This window comes from Castor canadensis, chromosome 5 (assembly GCF_047511655.1).
Source record: "Castor canadensis chromosome 5, mCasCan1.hap1v2, whole genome shotgun sequence".
In the NCBI taxonomy this organism is placed as follows: Eukaryota; Metazoa; Chordata; class Mammalia; order Rodentia; family Castoridae; genus Castor; species Castor canadensis.
In genome coordinates, this window is record NC_133390.1 from 1,338,550 (window position 1) to 1,362,469 (window position 23,920).

General features: G+C 47.7%; 1 protein-coding gene across 10 annotated transcripts in view; it reads right to left on the reverse strand.

Moving 5' to 3' along the window:
• The window catches only part of Adarb1 (adenosine deaminase RNA specific B1), a 127,170-nt gene that overhangs the window by 98,377 nt on the left and 4,873 nt on the right, over window positions 1-23,920 (reverse strand). The window lies entirely within an intron of this gene.

The window sequence follows — 23,920 nt, forward strand, 5'->3', positions numbered from 1 at the left end:
TCTTGGAACATATCCCCTGTGAGTGAGGGGTATATAGTCTATCTAGTATGAAATAAATTTAATAGTGAGCATAAACACAACACAATGTTAGAATGCTTTTATCTTTGCAATGTTCAAAAGAATTCAATATTTCCTTAGGGCTAGCTCTTATGGGTTGGCTCATCTAAAATACAATTAATTAATTGTGATCTGAGAACATCCACATTTAAGAGGCCAGAGATGGGCCAGTCAGAAGCAGTTGAAGAAAACATGGAAGCCAGACCTTCCATCTCTCTCATTATTCTTGAAAGGCGAAAATGAAACCCAAGCTCCTCTAAGACATCAGAAGCCACACAGTGATACATTAAAATACAAATGATCAACAATGCATCTGAAATGAACAGAAAAATCACCTAGGAATGAAAGCCATCTCCCTGCAGGAAGCAGTGCCCTCTGCACTAGCCCTGTTCTCCAGTGCTGTATTCAGAATTTGGGGACTTCATTTGGAAGTATTTCCCCCCAGGGAAAAGATTAAAGCCTAGGCTCCATACAGCTAGACCTTGAGGAGTGTGTGGAGCTGGCACCACAGAGGGGACCACCATGTGGGAGGAAGAAAGGGTCAGGGCAGCAAGTGGTGTTTATAGCTCATGAGCTGCCAGGCAACACCCCAGCTCCCAAAGCTCCTGGTGCCTCCCTGGCTGCCCTGCTTCTTCACAGGCCCCTGAAACACATCTATCCGATCCCGTCAGAAGAGTCTTCCTCAGCTTTGCCAGAGGTCACAGCTAGCGTGTGTGGTGGGAGCTTCACGTAAACTCTCTTGAGAATCCTTCCTTGTGAAGCAGTTTGGTTCTCCCTGGCTGGTCCCTTACGCTTCATATCTCCATGCTACAGCAGGGACATGACCCTCACTGCACCTATCCTGACCCAACGCTTACCTTTTCTTCCCTGGACTCTAACTCTATCCCAGAAGGGCCCAGTTCAATGTGTATGATGGGTAACAGCCTCCTCCTCTGGTCCTACTCCTTTATAGGCCCCCACTGTGCAGGACAACTCCAGAATCTAAGTTTACACCCAGATAGCACCCAAGTCTTCAAAGAAGTGACTATAACAAGATAGGTGTGCTCCATTAAACCCAAGCTAACTGCATCTGCAACCTCTCCTCTCAGACAGATCACAAAGATGCTTAAGGGTGCCCAAGGCCATCTAACGCTGCTCAAAGGTGTCCAAGGCTGCCCAAGACCATCCAAGGCCAACCAAGGTCACTGAAGGCCACCAAGACTTCCCAAGGCCACTCAAGACCACCTAAGACCATTCATAGCCAACTACAGCTGTCCAAGGTAACTCAAGAAAGGCAACTCAGCACAAGAAAACAGGAGAGAGGGGGAAGCTCAAGTGGAAGAAGGCAGTGGTGGTCCTACTTGATAGATACAAATATATGAGCTAGAAAATACACTCCTCCCAGAAGAACCAGAGCAAATTAAGTCCCTGGGGCCCACAGCTGTACTGCTTGCTGATTTGTTACTTATGTATACCAAATGTGTTCTCCAAGTGTGTATTTACCACTCAGTTTTCAAAACCAAAGGATATATTGTTTAGGGTAACAAAGGTAATTAACCTACTAAGAAAAACAAAGGCACAATTAACACAAGACTGGTGATATTTTTTTGGAGCAGAATGTGTTTTCCTAAAAACTGATTTGTTTTAAATAGACTTTATTTTTAGAACCATTTTAGAGTTAAAGGCAGGTTAAGCAGCAGAACAGGACATTTCCATATAACTCACCCCAATTTCTCCTATTATTATCTTACATTTTATATGATAGCCTTGTTATGATTAATGAACCAATATCAATTAATTACTATTAACTGAAGTCCACACTTCAGTCAGATTTCCTCATTTTCCCTAACATCCTCCTCCCACCCAAGGACCCCGTCCTGGACAGCACCTGACATTTAGTTGTCACATCTCCTCAGTTCCTCCTGACTGAGAGGGTCTCAGACTCTCCCTGTTATGACCTTGACAGTTCTCAGGAGAACAAGTCCTGCACTTTTTAGGCCATCCCTCACCTGGAGGGGTAGGGCTGTAGGTTACCAGATGGAAGGCCACGGAGGCCAAGGCCACTTTCATGAGGCGGTACCTGGACACTTGGTGCAGGGTGTTTGCCGGGCTCCTCCTGTGCTTCCAGGTGGAGCTGTCTGGAAGGAAGGGGCCCTGAGGGCCCAGCCTAGGGTGGGGAGCGATGCCCCTCCTCCAGGACACGGTGTCTGCAGAAGTGACCTGGGTCTGCTGGACTGTGAGCTTTGTCTCCTCCCCCATTTGTTTATTTACCAGTCGTTTATTTATGTCAGCGTGGACTCGTGGGTATTCATCTGATGCTGTGGGCTGTAATCCAATACTACTTTATTTTGTTGCTGGAAGTGTTCCAGCATCCAGCACTGGTGGCTCCTTCAGCTGCTGCCGTCAGTGTGGGCCGTTGTGTTTCTGAGCACTTTCTTACTTGGTGGCACCAGCAGGTGCTCAGGGCTCACCTTGGGCATACCCCGCCCTGTCCTAGAATCAGCCGTTTTTCAGAGGAGCCCTGGCTCTTTATTTCTTCTGTTCTCTTTATGTGGTATGCAGTCACACTTTGAAAAATACACTGCGGTAGCAGCTACCTCTGATCCCCCCTCCTCCTTCCATTACAGCCCCCAAAGATGCTCTGAAGAAATGGCTTCTCCCACTGGACACTGACTGGAGGGGGTCTGCAAAAAGGGCTGACTGCAGGGAGTAGGAGGAGGGGACGCTTGAAGTGCTTACATGAGTATTTCCAGAAAATTAAAATTTTTCTTAAACCCTGTATTGGTAACAAGTAGGGATCAAATTAAAGTAAAGAAGATAATACTAAAACTTCTGATTTGCAATAAAAATAGGCCTGAAATGTGCTTATCTTAGTATAAGCCATGTCTGGCAAAACCAGGGCCACTACTGTAATTTGTCCCCTCCAACATTGTATCCTGTATCTTTTCCCATTGGGCAGTCAACAAGACTAGTCTGCGGGCAAACCCAGCATTCAAGGAATTCTAATGTCTGAGGTCAAGTATTGGCTGTCTGGAAATGTCACACACTCTGCTGGGGAAGAAAAAAGAGATGTGCACCAGTTTCCAAAGGCAAACAGCAGCTGATGACCTAGGAAATGGTGTCCTCCCAGCTCCGGCACAGAGAGTAAACATTAAACAGCAGCAAAACTTTTGAAAAGCATTAGGAAAAAGTTTTACTTACACCACGGGGCCAACGTCAAAGCTTTCAAAACAAAAGCTCTGAAAAAAGGTTTTAACTATACCCACGCAGCCAGGTGACGAAGCCCTCGACGAAGTGGGGGGAGGAGGGCAGCGAGCGAGGGCGCGTGGGCGTCGCAGGACAGCCCAGCCGCGCGGACCCCTGGGTGGGTGCAGGGCTCCCTCCTCCACGCGCTTGGCACCCGCACATCCGGCCTGGGACTGGGCGTTAACTGCCACCCACCACGCAGCCGCTGGACCTCGCTGGGCAGAACCCCCAGGTCTCCTCGGAGCAGAAGCTCCACGCAGGGCTAACGCCCGCAGTCCCAGCGAGCAGACGCCGAGCTCACGCCATGGCGGCCCGGCCCACGTTGGCGCTGCTGCTGTTGCTGCTGGCCCTGTTGCTGCTGCCCACGCAGACCCGCTCCGAGCCTGAGTCGGCGACCACCGCATCCACCCCGGCAGCCCTGACCCTGACCCCGGGCGGCAACTCGTCATCAGCTGTGGGGTCGCCACCCAGCATGGAGCTCCGCGCCCGTAGCCCACGCCCCGCGCCCGGCCCACTCCTCCTGCTTGCCGCGCTCCTCCTGCGGCCCAGCCTCTGCTAGGACGCCCGCCTGGACGGCCTGCCCCAAGTGGTCACAGCGCCTGCTGCCGCGGCCCACCACCAGACATGGACAGAAACGGTCTGGGAGAAAGGAGCTCGCCAGCTGGGTTGGATCCTCCATGCCAAGGTTACACTTCCTGGGACGCCACCAAGAGACTAACGGACAGGCAATTTCCTACTGACTGGGAGAGGGGTTTAGGGACTTAGGTACCGCCTACTCTACCTTGGGAATCAAAAGATGTTTACCTTTACATTTCCCTTTGGTTCATTAAACTTACAAAGTCACACATTGAGCTGGTGTCAGAAGCCTCAGCTTCTTGGCTGGTTGGGCAGGCTGGCACCCCTCCCCTGTACCCCTCTGCAGCCTCCTGTAGAATTCTCCAGGGAACTCACTGCTATGGGTCTTTGGATGACACTTGACTTGGGAACAAAAACTGGGCCATCACCATCCTCACATCCTGTGCAAGGAGAACCCCATGGCTAACACTTCCAATCTGCTCTACAAAGCAGATGTTTATAACCAGGTGTAACCCCACGTACTGCTGCCACATCTGTGTATCCTGAAAGTTTTTACAAGATAAATATGAACTTTCACACACAGCTTTAAAAACCTTTAAATGAAGGGGAGAAAAGGTAAATCAACCACTTGGAAAGAAGCTTGCCTGTATTTAATTCACACACATTTTATACTGAAAGTGTTTTTATCTCTATAGGTTCACATTTAGACTACTTCCTATATAAATCATCGTCTTTAGATAGGACTGGAGACTAAGCCTCAAGTGGGTTCAGGAAGGTAAGCCTGAGGTCACTACCTAGATGCAAACCCCCCTCTGCAACCTCTGGTCCACATGGTACACAGATGTTCTAGAGCCCGGGAGAGCTGCAGGCTGTCAAAAGTCCAAGGCAGGCAAGGTCTCTAAGCCATCTCTGGAAACACCAGGTCTAGCTAGCTCAGCAACCGCTTCACATGATACTCTGTGTTTCAGGTTGCACGCTGTGTTTAATAGTATACTTTGGGTTATGTACCTTAAAATGATACAGTACTGATCTGCATCCGACATAAGTGGTACATGATTTTTTATGAAGGCTAACAGAGCAATCTAAAGTAAAAAGACCCTAATTTAATACTAGTTGTTCAAGAATGACCAGTTGTAGCTTATTAGACACAACACAGACACACTATCCCACTGGAAATCACTCTCCCTCAGTCGCCAGTCCCACACCTCTCTGAGGAGTGACACTGAACCAGGAAGGCAGGGTGGACATTCCTGTCAGGCCACAACCCAAGACATTCATCTTTAGAGCCTCCACCCACTGGCTGGTAAAAACAACTAATGAGCTTCTTGTTGGGAAGAAGAAGCATGTCCCCTGGTTGGAGATGTTTCTGCTCTGTGGTGAACACAGACTCTGTACATTTAACATACTAAGCATAGCCTGGTCTCATTTCTAATCCCAAGGCAGAGGCCGTGAGCATCAGGGATGTCCTGCCAGCTACCCAGCCTACAGCAGAGAAGCCTCTGCCCTGAGAAGAAAGCACAAACCCTGAGCATAAGACTGAACCAGATGAGTGCTCTAAAGAAGCTGGCAAGTGTGTGACAAAATATGTTAAAAGTGCTCTCCAGGACTCACTAGCACATCCTGTCTACCTGTCAGCAAGACACTGCCGCAAACACTCTACCCAGCCATTTCATCTTCTCAGGAATGAGGTATTAGTATCTTGTTTTGCACAAGGGAAACAGACTCAGCAGGTCAAGTGGTGTGCCCAGATCACACAGTAAGGAGGAAACAATTCACACATAATAGTCTGGTTCCAGGGCACAGGCAATGAACCACTCCCTGCAGCTGGTCCAATGAAAACATAGAGGACACCTCTGTGGTCAGGAGGGGCCTGGCCACAGCAGTGGTCCTATAGTGAGCCAGGCAAGAGGCCCTCAGCAGAGGACAGGCAGCACATGGACAGCCAAAAATTGGAACGAGTGAAACACACGTGAGAAGCTTCCAGGAAGCTGGAAGCAGGAGCCAAGCAGATAGGAAGAGCAGTCTGAAGAGGCCTCAGATCTATCGGGAGATGTGGGCAGAGTGGTCAGAAGGAGGGTGTAGGCAGGTGGGAGCCAGGCCCAGCTCACCTTAGGGTTAAAGAGTAATGTTTTATTCAGATACATAGGTAGATCTCTAAGGGTGGCAAGTACAGGAGAGGACAACAACCTCCAGCCACCATGTGCAGGACACCAACAGTGTGGGGTAAGTGCAGGCCCAGTCACTAGGCTTCCATGGAAGCGAAAGGAAGATGCCGAGGCCTGCCAGCCAGCAGGGAGACCTGGGGGAGAGGACACCTGGGAGAAGGCCACATGACAGCAGGTACACAGGGTGCAGGACCATGAGACAGTGAGTGAAAGTGGGGAGGCTGGGAGCACTGCCAGGTTTCTGGTAATGGGGTGGGTATAGTGACATTTGCTGGGAGAAGAAAGGCAGCAAAAGCAAGCACTGGTTCAATATGATATGGACCTGGAGAGGCCGGTGAGAAGAGTCTCAGCACGCTCGCTCAGAGGCCCATGTGGAGCTCAAAGGGAAAGCAAAGCAAGGGACGGGCACAGCCTCTTCTGTACCCCAAAGCTGGTCTGCCCTCTTGGCCACCAAAGTGTAAGCCAGAGCCCTCTACACTCTGTCCAATCGCAGCACTGCCCTCTACCTTCTGGCACAGGTCAGACCCACTTGTGGTATACAGCCCACAAACACATCTTAAGTCCTCACCAGCCCTTCCTGCAGAAGGCATCTGATAGAGACAGAGGCCCACTTAGCCCAGCACCATCCTCCTCTGCTCTTCTCTAACCAGGCCCAAACTCAGCAAAGGTGCCACATACTCAGGTTTCTCTTGCCACGGGGAAAGGCTTCATCACTAGGTGAGTAAATGTGTCTACTTTGGAATAAAGGAGTAGGAAACCCATTGGCCACAGATAGCCCCATCTCTAGTGAGTCTGCACGAATTTAGAGCCTGCATCTGACCTCTACCTGTCCACCCATGGTGAGGGTGGCTCTCCCAACAGGTCCAGAATTTCTGGTGGTGAATGAGTGCTAAGTGTAGCACCACACGCCCTTCAGTTGAAACCTCTCTTGGTCAGTGACCTGGACTCACAGCTAGGGTTCCTGCTGATCCAGTAGGGGCCTTTCACTCTCAAGCCTGCATGTGTTGATACACACTCTCTTACAGCGAATGAGGCTGCTCAGGCTTTTCTGACAAGCTTTTGCTTTTCTGATGGAGATGCTGCACCTTCCTGCTTCCTTTCTTTTCCACAACATCAAGATAGAGACAGATACAAGGACCCATACACAGGCTAAAATTGTACTTGAAGCAGCAGAATGGAGACAAGGTCTAGAAATGCTTGTGGTGATGATGGTGTCTTGGCTGCAGCCCAGGAGCTGAAAGTCACACTAGCCAGGTTTACTGCCACAATGCTGCCAAACCAACCTTGACCCATATACAGGCCAAAGAGTGCCTGGGAGTGTGAACTGTAGATAGGCCTGCTGCAAGAACCAGAGTCACAGCATCCAGGTCTGCCTCTGCCTCCAAACGACTTAGGTTCCAGGCAAGGAACAGACACTCACCTGCAACACACAGAGGGTCATCCTGCATGCTCAGGAGACTAAGTGACACAGAAGAAAAGGGTATGAGGAGACATTTCTCTTCTGGGAGACAAAATGGGACCTAATGACTAACAACAGTAGGTCTAGGGCAGAGCCCCCATCCAGAGGGAGGAGCAGATATAGGGAAAGTGAAGGGAACAGGCCAGAATCATGGGCTTTCTCCTAAGAAATATCCTCCCACTGTGACAGGAAGTCCCTGGAAAAGGCTGAGCTGAGGTCACATGACCAAATCCAACTGGAGAGATCATTGCAGTGTGCTATGAAGGAAGCCTGGATGCAGGGGGCAGGTCTGGGCCCAGGACAGCCAATGAGGAGGCCACTGCAGCTTGGACAAGGTTCCAAAGCAAATGCAGGAAGCAGCCTGGACAGGCCTTTCAGGGACCTGGGTAGAGGATGAGAGAAAGAGGAAGAATGGACTCCAATGGATGTGGGCAGCAGGCAGATGGTAGGACCAGGAGGCTTGGGGGAGGTGGGAGTCCAGGATGTGAGCAGGAACAGAGGGGAGCACAGGAGGGGAGTGGGTCCAGAAGACGGAGAAGGTCACAGGGCTGGCATAGCCCCAAAGAAGGACCAGTTCTGTCAAGTCCTGCTGAGATGTTGTATAAGATAAAGATGAAATACTGGCTGCTGACCTTGACAAGAGACAGGTCATTAGGGTTTGGAAGAGTCACTTCAGAGGCATAGGGAAGCCAAAACCTGAGCAGAACAGGCTGAGCAGAAAAGAGGACACCATGACAGAGGAGACAGGAGTGCAGCTTGCAGGCGGCAAGTGGGGCTGTGAGCTCACAGCACGGGATGCGGCACTGGCCTCACTTTTTCTAGCTATCCCATCCCATCTCCACCCAGCACCGAGGTCTTCACTTTCTCTCCTTCCTCATGGTAGCCGCCTTTCATGTGTGGGTCTAGTTGGGCATTTCTATGACAGCAGGGGACCATGCCTCCCTTTCCACCCCATATGTGAGGGTCTAGCTAGGAGGAAGGGTAGAAGAGAGCCAGGTCCAGTACCCAAGGGGTTCATGGGTAAACAGGGCCCAGCAGAGCCTGCATGTATGGCATCTGGCAGGTTCTCCATGCACTTGCACATCTCCCCAACACCCACATGGGGCAGGCAGGTGTGGTACTAACACCCAAATCCCTCCCCCCTCCAAATCTGTAAGTCAAAAGTATCCCAGATCACATCAGAGGTCAGCCTTGGGCAAAAACATGAGACCCTACCTGAAAAATAACTAAAGTAAAAAGGGCTGAGGATGCCGTTCAAGTGGCAGAACACCTATCTAACAAGAGTGAGACCCTGAGTTCAAACCCCAGTATTGTCACCCCCCCCCAAAAAAAAATCATTATAGAGAACTAACCAAAACTTTCAAATATTTTTAAATATTTTCATTTGAAAGGCAATTTCAGACAACAAATTCACCTTGGATCCAAAATGAGCTGACAGCACTGGGGAAACCACGCTAGGCTCAGTAGCAAGACAGTAGCAAGCCAGCAGGAGCGAAACACACAGGCCTTTAACAAGGCTCAAATACACACTGAACCCTATTTTTCCCCTTTTTCAAAAAAAGTTTGATTTTATTAGCATACAATAGTTGTATGCTATTTAATATGTGCTTACAATATGTCCTAATTAGATTTACCCCTCCATCGTTCTCCGTCATCTCCCTCCCCCACACTTCTTAGAACAATTCCAACAGATTTCCTTCTTCTTTTTTCATATATGAACACAAAATACCATATTCACCCTCATTCACCCTTTCCTTATGCCCACCCCACTCCCACTGATATTTACCCTGGAAAAGATCTATTTTACCCCATCCTTTTTTTTTTTTTTTAAGTGTATATTGATAGTCTGGGGGAGGGGGTGGTCACCTTGGTACTTTAGGTCTCTCTCTCTCTCTTTCTATAGTGCTTTAATCAAATTAATCCCATTACTTACTCCCTATTACTTATTCTTTCTCAAGCACCATGCTCCTCTAATATTCAACAGCTTATGGTACATTATGCTAAACCCTATTTTAAACCCAACTGCTTAACAGGTTATAAAACCCCTTTTGGGCATTTCTGAACCCATAATGCGATACGTTTCATTCCTTCAGTCTTACTTTTTCAATAAAAATCACCAGGAAACCGTCTTATGAAAAAGAACACTATATACAACATTAAAATCAAGAAACATCTTTTAAAATTCTATGAATTAAAAGTTATAATCAAATATTGCTATATAAATAATTAGCTCAGTCAACCAACACGGAAGAAATCACCAGTAAGAGCAAAGTGACATGAGGCATTACTGTACTGTACTTAGTTAACATTTTCTAACACCCACTGGGCTCTGTGGGTCACAGAGCACACCCCAATGTGCTAAAGGGGCAGATAAGAGATATGTGCTCAGACTAATGACCAGTAAAACAGAAGTAGCTAAGTCCTGGGACATCACTGAAAATGTAGGCAGTGCCCTGGCCCCAGCAGCATCCTCGGGGCTCTGGAAGGTAGCGTGCAAGCCTGCACCCCTGCAAGAAGCCTGAGGCCCGGCACTACTGGCACCTCCTCCAGGCCCACATGGAAAGGCCTCCTCCCCAGAGAGGCAAGAGTGGGCCAGGAAGGTGAGGCTAGGCGGAGGCAAAGAGAAGATGGTAAGACCACCACTCACCGTGTACACACACACAATCATGACTTCAGAAGTTCCAGAACTTTCTAACACCCTGAACCTTCCCCACAAACAAGACCAGTTCCAGAACCAAAGAATGACAGCCAGAAGGTGGCAAAAACAAAACAAAACCATCACTTCAGCAAGGAGCAGCCATGTGACCAGAGGACTCAGCACCCATGGAAACCAGCTTCTCTTGCTATGGCCAGGGATGTGAGAAGAGCTACTGGAAGCCTGCAGGAGGAGCAGTAAGCAGACCTGAGGCCACTGCCTAGGCGGGGTCTGCAAGTGTCTCCAACCAAGACTGGGAGCTGCCCCAGAAACACTAAGGAAAGCACGGTGTGGCTGGTGAATCACACAGCACCTGGTGCACCATGCCGGGACCAGCTCCCAGCCAAGGACAAGCCATGAAGGGAGGCGCCTCGTGGTGTGGGCAGTGGTGGGGCTGCTTCCTTCCTCGGAGACTGCCTGCTTGAGAGCTTATTTTAGAGCCCCGGCTTCCTGGTTTTCATTGTCCTATTGTGTAAGCATGGGGGGTATGATCTGAGACTCACCAAGAGGGCTTCCGCAGCCAGCCAACAGAGCGCCCCACTGGCAGCAGAAGTGGGCCTGAGATTTCCCTGACTCTAGAAACTAGGTGTGATTCTAGTTTGGACATCTTTAGGACCTAGGCTCTATCTGTAAGAAAAGAAGCAGGAATACAAAAAAATGGGTGAGGATGCATGAATCTTGTTTTATAGGAATTAAAGGCTTTTTTTTAAATTAAAACAGATTTAAATAAAATTATTTCAGTAAAGCTTTGGTTAAGTTTAAGCTATGAACAGCTTCACTGATTTTCTCCACCTCGACAGCTGTGTTTTGGTACAGTCTCTAGTTTTGTCAGCTACTTCAATTTTCACAGAAAGGTGTGTTTTTCTTGTATCGTGATGTTACTACCACAGCCAGGTGACCTATACAGACAGATAAGATGTGTCCATCTTTAAGAATCCAACAGGAGCGCAGCAATGGGGAAACAATTGCTTTTAGGTGAGGGTTCCTAAATTCTAAGATTTACAAGTAATCTACATGTCTGTAATGCCAGCACTGAGGAGGCAGAGGCAAAAGGATCAAGAGTTCAATGCCAGTTTGGGCTACAAAGCAAAACCCTGTCTCAGAAAATAAAAAATAAAGGTAATCTGTAAGAATTCAACCTTTAGATTTAGACTTGCTTCTCACAGTTGTTACCTTTGAAGATTAAATTTCAAGGTATAACTATACAAAAAATAGAAAAAAATACTTATTTCCATGGAAATTATGTTTAGAAACCCTCCCACCAGCCAGTTGCAAAGCAGTGGAGAGAATGAGGAGAGAAGAGAGACCTAAGCCACCAACACACGAAAGGAGCAGAGAGCTCTCCACCTGCACAGAGTGTGGTAAGGAAGAGCTGTTTCAGCATCAGTGCTACGTGGGATTAGCACAAGTGGCCCACGCCCCATGCCTCCCGTAGGCCTTCCTCAGATGTGGTGACCCAGGCATTGCATGTCACATTCTCTGATCTCTAGACTCTTATAAGTTATTCCAAACAAACAGCTATTTTCTCATTGAAATAAAATAATGGTGCTTAACTTAAAGACAAATTAATTTGCAAAGAATTAGAACAGCAGAAACCCAAACCACTGTGGCAGAAAGACAAGCAGACGGGCCTGGGAGGTCCACTGGCCTGCATCCAAGCTCCTGCCCAGCCCACCAAGACTGTCCAGCTCCATCTGGATCCTGTTAGCTCCTCCTCCTGAGGGAGCCCACTGCTTGCTGAACCTCTACCTCCTCTACCCTGCAGGATACCATGGCACCCAGCAATGCTGTAGGCAGACTGATGACCAGGCTCCCAACCCTTCGAGTCACCAAGCTGTCCAAAGACAGTCACCCACCAAAGGAAGCTGAAGACAGTACCCTACACCACTTACTGTCCTCCCTGAGTGGCCAACAGCAGGCCCAGAACTGCTCACTCAGCAGTGATAGTTAGTGACCATATAAAGTGCCATTTCATCAAACTTTTCCAATTACTGCACTTACGGCCCCTTAAACTTTAGCCTTTATAAAAAAAAAAAAATCACCAGATTCAACTCCTTTTGCTTTTTCATCACAAGAATTTGGTAAAAGAAGCTAGGGTGTGGCTCAAGTGGTAGAGCACCTGCCTAGCAAGCACAAGGGTCCAAGTTCAAACCCCAATACCCCTCCCCAAAAAAAGAATTTGGTAAAAGCAGAAACAAGTATGTAAGTAGCTGAGCTAAATGTAAACTAGCATCAGAGCAGAGTTTCAAACGAAGCAGTGAAGCAGTCAGGTGGTTTAGGGCTGATCTGAGAGAATCCCCAAGGCAAAGGCAAGTGGAGGTCTTAGTGAGGAGAAAACCGGCAGGGAAAGTCAATAGGAATGGCAGCCGAGGGACACAGACATATCAGAACAGATGCTCCACAAGAGCAGGCTGAGTTAATTCTACATTTGCCATCACGTCTCCAGCATCCAAAACGTGTCCTAATAGGCACGTAGTAAGCACTCAAAAATTACTGTTTAATTAATTCATACACAAATGAGTGGAAAAAGGGCTAGATGATGCTAAAGTTGATAAGGGCTATGTGAATAGAAGATGACAGCATGTTTAATGACAGCTGTCATCACAAACCCTGCTGTGTACCTAATAAAACCAGTGCCACAAGAGTAAGCATGGGTCACATGCTCAGTTTTTCAATACAAAGATATGGTTTCACTACAAACCCTACCTTTTACTATCTATAAATGAGGTGGGCAAGGCAGTTCTTATGTAGGAAACATAGAGCTATAAATGTGCAAAACGGAAAACAAGAACAACTTGCTGGGCATGGAGGTACATGCCTATAATCCCAGCAGGAGGATCGTGAGGTCATGATGAGGTACATAGCAAGATCATGTCTTAAAGACAAATATGGGAGGTATTAGAGCTAAAAGTGAGGACAGCATGGTAATGCCAGACAGCACTGGTCACCTAGGGAGGTGGGAGCACAGAGCCTGACAGGTATGGGGTGCACACCTGACAGTACCCAAAGGAAAGCCACCAGACTTCACGCGCAGGGTGTGGCATGCTGGCCCAGCTCCTACCTGCTCCCCACAGATGCTACACTTTCAGGAATTTTGTCAACCAGCTGACAGGGCAGCTGCTTGAAATGGAATACAAGAATATGGTCTACACTGGCAAATACCAACACTGAGGCTTCTACACCTGCCCCAGAAAGCCTGCAGTTGGGCATTTACAGCACTATGCATACCGTGCAGCCTGTAAATTATAGCTCAAAAAACTGAAGAAGCTAGGGGCAGGGGGTCGGGGGAAGGTTGGGAGTGAGGAGAGACTCATTTTTTAAAAAGTAGAAGGTGTTAAACAGCAAATTTAATTTTGCAGTGTGTTCAAAGCAGGGTTTAACAAAAGGAAACCTACTATAAAACTTACCATATTGACAAAAGGGAGAGGAAACCAGACTATCTCGGATGCCCAGAAGTAAATACTAGCACTGTTCACGACCACTGTCATGACTTTAAAAAGAGTCCTTTGCTACTCCAGATGAAGACTACATACAGAACACCCACAGTAACACCACACTTAATGACGGAGCCTGAGGGCTGTTCACACAAAACCTAAGATGGGAGGAGAGGCCTGCCAATCTTTGCTGCTACCCAACAGTGCCTTTCACAAGGTACCCGAAGCTCAGTTAGCAAGGGGAACAGGTACCCCTTGCTTTAGAAGGGAGGGGCACTATGCACACAGGAGGAGCCTCTATCTGGAAGCTGTGAGACATAAATGACAAGCTATGAACAATCAACATACAAACCAAGAGCTGTCCTCCACAGACAATGACGAACACTTGGAAGGGCAGCTGAGAAGCCCTTGCTGCGTGAAGGTGGGGTGCCCAACCTCAGAGCTCAGGGCAGACTCCTCACTGACTGAAGCAAGTGGCCAGCCAACTGGAAAAATGTTAGGCTGACCTCAAACTACATAAAAATTAATTTTTATAAATGAAATCGGCTAAATGTGAAAAATAAAATAGAAAACTACTGAGATAAACTGAAGAAAAATGTGATTACTGAAGTAAATGTTCTTAGATAGGACACAGAATCCAAGACACAAAGGTCAAGACTGATACATTTGATTATATAAAAATTTAAAACTCTTTGGATTAAAAAAAAAAGAGCCCAAATCCAAAGACCAAGGAAATATGCCAGGAAACTAGCCTTGGGAAACATTTACGTGGTGCTGGGGGCAGATGTTCAAGGGTGCCTCTGGGACTGGGAAAAGCGTCCCGCCTACCCAGGTGTGGAAGGACACCCGCAGAATGCTGCACACAACCAGAGGCCAGCAGAACTGCCAGGCAAGGATGTCTCACCGAAAGCGACCTTGGACATTCCCTCAGCAGCAGAGCACAGCAAAGCTTTCTAGAGCAGAGGCAGAGGCAGAGGCAGGGTCTCCTCATGTTCTGTCCTGTGCTTTCTTTCTCAACTTTTTCTTTTGAATTTTAGACTTATGGGAAGGTTGCAAGAGTATGGGGAGTTCCCATGCACCCTTCCCCAGCTTCTCTGAAAGCACAAAGCGTGGGTTTTGTGAGCTGTGAGCACTGGGAGAGGCTGAATGGGGAAGCGTCAAAATTGGAAAATGAACCCTGGGGTGATACTATTAGTCCCATCATGGACTTGATTTGAATTTCAGCAGTTTTCCACTAAGCCCGTTCTGTCCCAGGCTCCCATGCAGTACTGCACCTCGCATCTAGCAACTCCTCAGTATCCAAGCAGAGCCTGAGCCCAGTCTCCTTTTTTTCTGAACTGGGAACTCTGGAAGGTGCTGGTCCGGTTCTAGTTGAGGGTCCCTGCTGAAGCGGGTCAGATGTTTCCTCCTGGCTAGACTGTGGGCACATGAGCAGCAGAAGCAGCACAGTGATGTGGCAGGGGGCATATCTTACAACAGGTAAGGTCAGTTTCTCCCCTAGTGAGGCACTGGTGCTGCCTTTCTCCACTCTAGTTACTGTTTTTCCCTTCTCAATAAGTAAACAAGTTGGGAAAGAGATACTTTGAGAAAAGGCAAATATCCTGTTTCTCTTCAAGTTTTGCCCATTAATCTTAGCACCCGCCCATAGAATCCCTGGCCCTGGGGTCCCCAGACTGTGATGTTTATTTGTGGTGATTCGCTGTGACCTCCCTTCCTAAATGCTGATTGACTGGCATTCTTCCTGAAGAAGAGATGCCCCTGCTGTGCTTATTTGGTCAATTGTGTGTATCAGTAGGGAGTGGTGGGTACTTTTTAAATTTTATTTATGGACTATTCATTTATTTCCTTGCTCTGGCCATTGCGGGCTCCTCTGGGTTGGCTCCTTCCAATACAATCTGTCCCGAGTACTTCCTAATTTCTTGGCACACGCAGGTAAGCCAGTATCATCTTCTCCATGCAGCTGCTGACTTTTCTGGGTGCTGGCTGCTGCTGGGGTTCACTGCCTCTAGGCCTTCCCAAAAGACAAAGCTCGGAGACCCAGATGTTCATACAAACACATCTCTACTGCTTCCACACCTGTACGTGCACATGTTAAAGACCAAAGGGTCACACTGATACCCAATTCCAATCCAACATCAGCTTCTAGCTGCTCTTATTTGTAACTTGGGGCAGGGAGATGCCTGGCATTCATTTTCCACTACAGACCAGCTTCTGTGTTCAACCCCATGTTCACATAACATAGCTTCATATAGCTGACCTTGACCCTTAAGAAACAAATTTACTACTACTAGAGAATAGCAGTTCATCAGTTCTTTCTGTCTTTAACCTTAGAAAATATAGTCGATACACTGTTTTTCAAATTAAGATTAATACTTTTCCCCAGCTGTTTTGCTGCCACTCTGTTACTGTATTCTATATAGTGTGATGTGTGTACCTGTGCATGTTTCCTTTGGAGTTCCCTGTGTCCTGGCTGACATTAATTGTCTATTTCATTCTGGGTATGTGAAGTGCCTGTGGCTCCAGGCTGTACTAACGGTGTTCTCAGAGAGGTGCAGGGCCGCCAGCCTAGTGCCTACCCCTTTCCTCAGCCCCTCCCATCCCCCACCATGACCACGCTCTTCCTTCACTCCTGTCTGCCTGCACAAGTGTGTGGCCAGCATGTGTTCCCACACAGGGGCAGCACACCAGATGTTCTCTGGCACTTGCCTAGTTCACATCCAGCGTATCTTGGAACTCACCACAAACCAATTCACAGCAATGGTCTGCCCAACAGAGTCTTCAGCCTCCTCTTGCACATGGAGCTCTAGGGCATGCCACACATGTTTCCACATTACTGGAGGTGTGTCTTCCAGACAGATTCCTAGAAGTGGAGCTGCTAGGTCAAAAGGTAAGTGCCTGTGTGGTTTTGTAGGCTGGCTGTGGCTTCTAATGTGCCCAACCATACTTCATTGATTTCTTCTTCTGATGCGTGGGAAAAAAGCCAAACTCTGGGAAGGACTCAACAGCAAACACCAGACACAGGACCAGGACCGCCTTCTCAAGAAACCCACACAGCTTCTGCTTAACTTTATGGCTGAGATAGTTCATCCTGGAAGCAACTGGGGCACACATCACAGAGTCAGGCCTCAGGAGCGAGCTGTGCAAAATCACACAAATCATCCTTACCAGTATTATCAATAGCAAAGAAATGTTTTTGTTTTGTCTTAAACCCATTTCAAAGCTCCTATGAACCCCTGGGAATCTACCTAAAAGAAAGATATTCCGCTAACGTTCATAGTAGTGTCATTTGTAATAGTCAAAAAGTGGCAACAACCCCAAACCCCTTTGTGGTAAGGGCTAAATAGGATGTGCTATGTCCATACAACAGAGCACCTGAACGATCAAGGAGCTACAGGTGGGCTGCAGCACGAGTGAACCTTGAAAGCATGGCAAGTAGATGACGCCCGACAGTGCAGACCAGTCAGGACATGACTCCACTCAAACGAAGGATCTGAAAAAGGCAACCTAAAAACAGAATACAGATTGCCCACAGCAGGGTGGCTATGGGAGTCAACTGCAAATGGATATAGGGATCATTCTAGGCAATGATCCCTAAAACCGGATGGCAAGTTCTAACACTGGATGGTGGTGACAGTGGCACAACTCAGATAGGCAAGAAAATCAGTGAGTGTCCATTGCAAGGATGGAAAGTGGGGGATTCTGTGGCTGCTGCTTAAAAAAACAGGTAAAAGTTACAAGACCCCTCTCCTGCCTTCTTCCATGTCTTCCCAGTGCACTCTGAAAAGACGACCCTTCAGATGTAATTTGATCCTACTTGCAATTTGCATTGCTTCCTGGAACAGTCAATAAGACCAGGAAAACACCTGGATCAGTTCTCAGATGGGACGTGGTGAGGCACACAGGCAGCCTTATGTCTGTACTGTGCCGTCCTGTCCTGGCTTCACATGTAGCCAGTAGTGTCCTGATAACCCCGGCTCAACTTTCCCAGTTCAAAATCACTGTTGAGAAAAAGGAACAACCTCTCTTGTGCTCCGGCCAGGGCTTTCAGGAGTAAACAGACCTAAAACCCACACATGCATCTGCAGCTGATTCATACAAGAAGAACCACAGGTAACGGGAGCAGACTACATGCCAGGCCCACAGAAGAGACACACGCTCGGCAGTGCCCTACAGGTTACATGATACCAGCTTTCTCTAAGGAAACATAATCAATGCCCTTACGGTTTCATTAGAGGCATGAAATTAAAGAACAGAAAGCTTTGCTGTGAAATGATCCAATATGTCACTCATTCATCGGCATGTGGGTGAAAATCATCTCCTACGTGGTACCAAGAAATATAGAGGGAAAATCCTAAGTCAAAGCTGGTATCTCTGCTCCTGGTAGCTCTGCAGCTCCTGTGCCAAGGGATGGCTGGTGAGCAGACTCCAGACAGAGGTTCCTCAGAGGACTTCCAAAAGCTAGCCGAAAAGTTATGCAAGCAGATTGTTTTCCTAGGGTTTGTTTCAGTGACTGTAAAATCTAGGTTGAACTCTGTGATCTCAAACTGTTGCAGCTCTGAAACCTTATGATTCATTCCTCTGAATTCCATTCTGCTGAACTCGGATGCTTCAGCAGCCTCAACTCCCCAAACCAACATCTCTCTGCAGCCAACAGTTATTCACTGTTTACTGCTTGTGCCACTACTTTCTTGGAACTAGAAACTTAAACAAAAACTTATTACATGAAGTTCTGTAAACTTTTTAATGAAAATAAAGTTCAATATATTATGAAAGTAAAGATAATCCCCTAGAGTATTCCACAAAAGAACACTGCTACAACAGAAGCCCTAATTCAGCTCCAGAATTTAACAGATGTCTATTTAGGGTAGACATCTACCATGAAAGGAATCAAACTTGAACTTACAAGACTAATAAATATGCATTTGATGTGATTAATTTCACCCTTATCTAAAAAAGAGTATGATCGTGAACAGTCAAATCCCTGCAACCTGAACTGCAGCACGAACATGTCACCCTCGCAGGGCCTCAACCGCACCTAGGCTAATTGCAGGCTGCTAGTGCTCTTGAGCAGTTAGCTAACACTAAGAGTCTTCTCTTCCTCCCATGCAGGTCAGGGTGACCTCTGGGGCTACCTAGCATCTTTATATTCCCCTATCTACTCGAGGACACCCCAGTGATGAGCACCCCCTCACCAGAATCCCATCTCCTGTTCTCATGCTGCCATAATGCCATAGTGACAGGCCATGCCAACCTGAGGTACCCCATAAAGCTGCACCTCGAAAGACAGAAATCTGAGGAAGCAGGTCTCTTGAAAGGGGAAGGTACTGAGAAAGGTGACAGCTGTGGAGGCCCAGCTGGAGCAGCATCCTCACTTGGCACAGGTACCATGGACCACCAGATACAATGCCCGAACCCAGAACAAAGACAGTGAGAAGTCCCTGGTAGCCCCGAATAAATCCCTTTTCTCAAGGAAACTAACTCATCACAAGTGGGTCACCCTCTGTGGCTTAGTGCACTTGGATGGCACTACTACTAATAAAAGGAGAAATCGGGTTTACATGCACTGTCCCTAAGTAAAGGCACAGAAAACCAGCACAATGTTCAGACTTATTTTCCAGCCTGCCTGGGAGATGTGCTAACAGCACCTGCTCCAACTTGGTGATGTTAGAAGAAGCAGGTAATTAAACCTTAACTGATTAGTCAGTAGTGATGAACTCCCGACTCATAGAACTGCTCAATTCAAGACAATGGATACAGTCTAGTCCCCTAAGACCCTAGAAGTACAGAAAGGGACAAGCTCTGGCCCCCTGGGGTCTCACATTTCCTCATGGAACCAGAGTCCCTTTCTCCACCTCCTTATCCTGCCCAACCCTGCTCAAATCCTAAGAACCCTTTTCCAGCCCTTTCTCTTTCAACAATCATGAACCTGAAATGAAAGTTACCAGGCACCTCTGCCAGGTACCTAGCTTCACATGAACCTTAGCAGCCAGGACATGAGTGGCACGACCACCTGCTGTTAACCAGGCCTACACAGAGGTTCCATGATGGATATTTGCGGAAAACAAAATGAACAGCCCTCAAAACACTCAGAATGTATTATTTCACTCCTACTGACCCCAGACCTTAGAAACTACCAACTCATCATCCTCATTTCACATTCCAGGACCCTCTGACTGATTCAGAGTTGGACTGGGATTAAATCCCCAGGTCTCCAAATTCTGAGACATGGTCCTGCCTGCTCCTTACCGAACAGCTGATAAGTCATGCTTTCCCCAGTTTTAATTCCTTTAAGCCTCCACAGTTTTGGTGGTACTGGGGTTTGAACTCAGGGCCTCATGCTTGCCAGGCAGGTGCTCTAGCACTTTGAGTCATTCCAACAGTTAAGCCTTCACAGTTGAATCAAATACATTTTTCATTCTATTCAGCTGCTTTTTTAAAAAATACTCCCAAAATCTCCAACTTTTGGACACTGTTATCACTTATAGGAATGCAGTTCAACTATACACTGCCAAAAAGAGGCTACAGTGACATTTTCAGGACAGAGCAATTTTTTCAGGATGTGAACTCCCTGTTTTCAACAGATTAATTTACTATATTGCACTCCGTGGTTTTATGACTATGTTTTGTAAATGTTTCTATTCTACAAAGAAAAGCAAGGAAGTCTGGAGATAACATAGACATATGGGGCATAAATATATGACTGATTCACCAAGTACAGTAGGAGGTGGGGGCAGTGTGGAGAGGCAGAAAAGCACACGTTCGCAGAGGCAGACAACTTCCTCCACTCAGGTTCTACTATGTACCAGCTACAGAAAAAGTAAGACAAAGTCATTCATTTACTCGGCAAGTACTTATGAGTACCTGCCATCTGCCAGGAATTGTTCTGAGCCTACAGGATACAGCCAGAGCAACGGTTCTGCCTTTCAGAGGCAGAGCCTCTGCATGCCAGGCAGCCATGCAGAGAGGACAGGTGGGGACACATGGCAAACATAACCAGAGAAATGGCAGGGCATGCAGTAGGCAAGGGTGTGCAGGGGAACAAAGTAAAGGCTGGCTGTAAACCTAAGACAGCTGAAGGCAGGACCCAAGGGTGGCAGCAAGCAGTGGGGACAATGGGAGAGGGGACCACTGGGAGCACAAGAGATGCAGCAGTAGTAGGGTTTAAAGCAGGAGAATGGTATATGTCTCTTCCATTAAAGGCTGTACCTAGCTGCTAGTCAAGAACTCAATGAAGGGAAGCAGAGTAAAAGAAGATGGAGGAGACCTGGCAGGCCATTCAGGCAAGCCCTGAGAGAAGTTCCCATTAGCGACAGGAAATGGTGGCAATTCCTCCCAAGATCATCATGAGGATCAATGAGATTAAACTCGCTTATCCATGTGTGACACACAGTATGAACTTAATAACTGCTAACTAAGTAATATCCAGCTTTCCCAGGAAGTCACTGAGCCTCTTAGCATTGGTTTCCTGATCTGAAAAGTAGGGGTGAGACCATCTACAAGGGACTGTTGTGAGGAGTACCTGACACAAGTAAGAGGACCCCAAGAAGTTCTTTCTAATCAGAGCTTAAATACATACCCAGCCTGTGTTTTACAGAGGACAAGTGATGCATTCTGTAGACAGTATGTAAGTACATGCAGATATTCTGAGGTCATATACAAGCGGATGACTCAATGCAATGTGACATCTGTAGCTGAAGACTCTGCACTCCCAACCCTTTCAGTCTTTAGCACCATCACAGCATCATTATCAGTTCCAAAACTTTCTTAACCCTTGTCACGTTATGAGATGTGTACATACACACAGGTATGCACATATACTTTTGTTTTATCCACAATTCCTGACTCACAATTCTCTTCCCAAGCCAGGCCATAGAAACTAGTTTCCTTCCCCAAGGCAGGTCACAGACAACCTGTCTGACCCACCTTTCTCTGACCCACCTTGACTGACAGTAGATAAGACCCACATTTCATAGAGAAGAACAAATGCTACACAAAGAAGGGGGCCTTCTTTGTGAGAGGGGCCTCCCTGGGTTTCCCCGCCCAGGCTAATAGCAATCAAGCCTCCATAAAACCCTAAAGGGTGGGCTGGGAGCTTCTGGACAGCTGAGCACTAGAGGTTCCCAGGAGGCACACAAGAACTCATCCACCAGCAGGGAGAGGACACACCCCAGCTCCACAGGTATAGAGCTCCCTGCCCTGTGTATCTCTTCACAGGCCACTTCTTTGTATCCTTTAAAATGTCCTTTGTTACAAATCAGTAAACACAGCTAAAGGTTTCCCTGCACTCTGAGCCTTTCTAGCAAATTAAGTGAACCCCAGGAGGTGGTGGCAGAACCCCAATTTGTACCCATCAGGCAGAAGTTCCAGAGGCCCAGACTTGAGACTGGGTCTGAAGTGAGGGCTGTCATGGGGACAGAGACCTCAGCCCATGGGACTTGATGCACTGTGTAGATAAGACAGCATCAGAACTGAATGGGATCAGAGGACACGGTCTGGCGTCAGCTCAAGGGCTGACTGCTGACTTGCAGGGAGAAATTCTGCTACCTTCTTAGGTACAGAAAGAATTGGTTGACAGTGTCCAGTAGGAGACAGTGAGTCTGAGTTGGTGTTTGCTACTCAGTTCCTCCTTTCTCTCTCTTCTAGACCAGCTCCTTCACTCACCACCAAGACAGAATCCATGTCTGTTCCCTCTCCCTGGGCTCTACTACCTATGTCCCGTGCATTATGTGAAAGCTCCACCAGAACCTTGGCTCTTGATCTTCTCCAACCCCTGCTTAAAGTGCCTACACAGCCCCATGTGTCCCTCCAAACTCACCTTCCAACCTCCAACAACAGTATGGCTCCCTCAGAGACTCTAACAAGCAGGCATTCTCTCAAATCAGAGTCCCCCAAAGCAGGAAGGTGCTCTGAGCCCTCTGACACACAGCCCACCTACACTGGGGCCTGGGTACCCTCCAGCCTTCCCCCATACCTCATGCAGGGGCTACTCTATGATATATCTACCTCAGCTGATACGTCTGTTAGCCTCATCACAGATACAGTCATTTCAAGGTATAGTTTTTTTCTGGTTGCATGGTTTACTTAGTCTCCCTGAGAATGTCGGCAGAGGTCTCTCCTCTCCCTGTCCCTGGTAGGCTCCTGGCAAAGCCTGTGCCTGAGAGGGAGTGGCGGGTCTGTGCTTCCAGAGCAGGGGAGCAAGCTCTGCATAGCCAAGATGAAGCCAGAAAAGCTTCATCATCCCACTGGCTGGACCACTGAGAACACAGGCATTTCAAAACTCCAGACATAAAAAGTCAAGCAACCACAAACAAAACAAATCAAAACTTCTGAAGGTAAGCTGTCACAAACCTAACAGGCAGCTCTGTGAACCTCATGTGCTGCCCAAGGAACATTACGTAGGTGTTTAGAGGCCAGGCCTCAAGCCCACTCTCTTCTGGGGCAGAAAGCAGGGTGCATCCTAAATGCAAAACTAATGTTCCACTCTAGATATTTGAGATGCCAGGTTTTCTGGTTCTCTAAGCAGGGCTGGATTTGGTTAATAAGGGTGTCAAGTCTCCTTACACTAAGGACACTTTTAGAGACAAGGAAAATTTCTTAAAAATTCTGTTCCCACCTGTGTCTTTCTGTGAGGCAGCTATAGGGCCTGTTCAACTGGTGGGAAGCTGGATCCTAAGTCCTAGGACATGCTTCCCAACTTTTCTGGGCTGACACAAATCCACATTTTATTTTCTGCCCTCATCTGAAAGGGCAGCATGTCTTCAAAATACTTTTGAGTCAACAGAGGGTCTCAGGCCCCATGGGGCTGAATGTTCCCACTCCTCCAGCCCCTGCAAGTGATCCCTTCCCTGGAATCGTCTCCATCCACTCTTGCACATGCTACACCACTGCCATTAATAAGACACACAGGAACCTAGTCCCCTCCAGTCCCACCACATTGGTCAGCTTCCCCCTCAACAAAACTTTCCTAACGAGTCATCCACACTCAATACTCCAACACTTTCTCCTCTCCCCACTACTGCAAAAACCAATGAAGGTCACTGACAACCTGCCTCTCATCAATCCAAGGGAAGATTCTCCAGCCCCCTGAGAATGACATGGAACTGACCCTTCCATGTCTTAGATTTTAGCCCATGGACCCTCCTGCTTTTCTCTGCTTCAGTAGGCCCCTTTTTTCTTCCCAATACTCCCTCCCCTGAAGACCGCTTGCAAAAGTCCCTGCCAATTCCCACCTCTGCTCTTCTGTGTCCATACCCAGTGCCCAGTCTGTGGTCTGAAACACCAGCTATTATGAAAAAGATTCCCAAAGTTA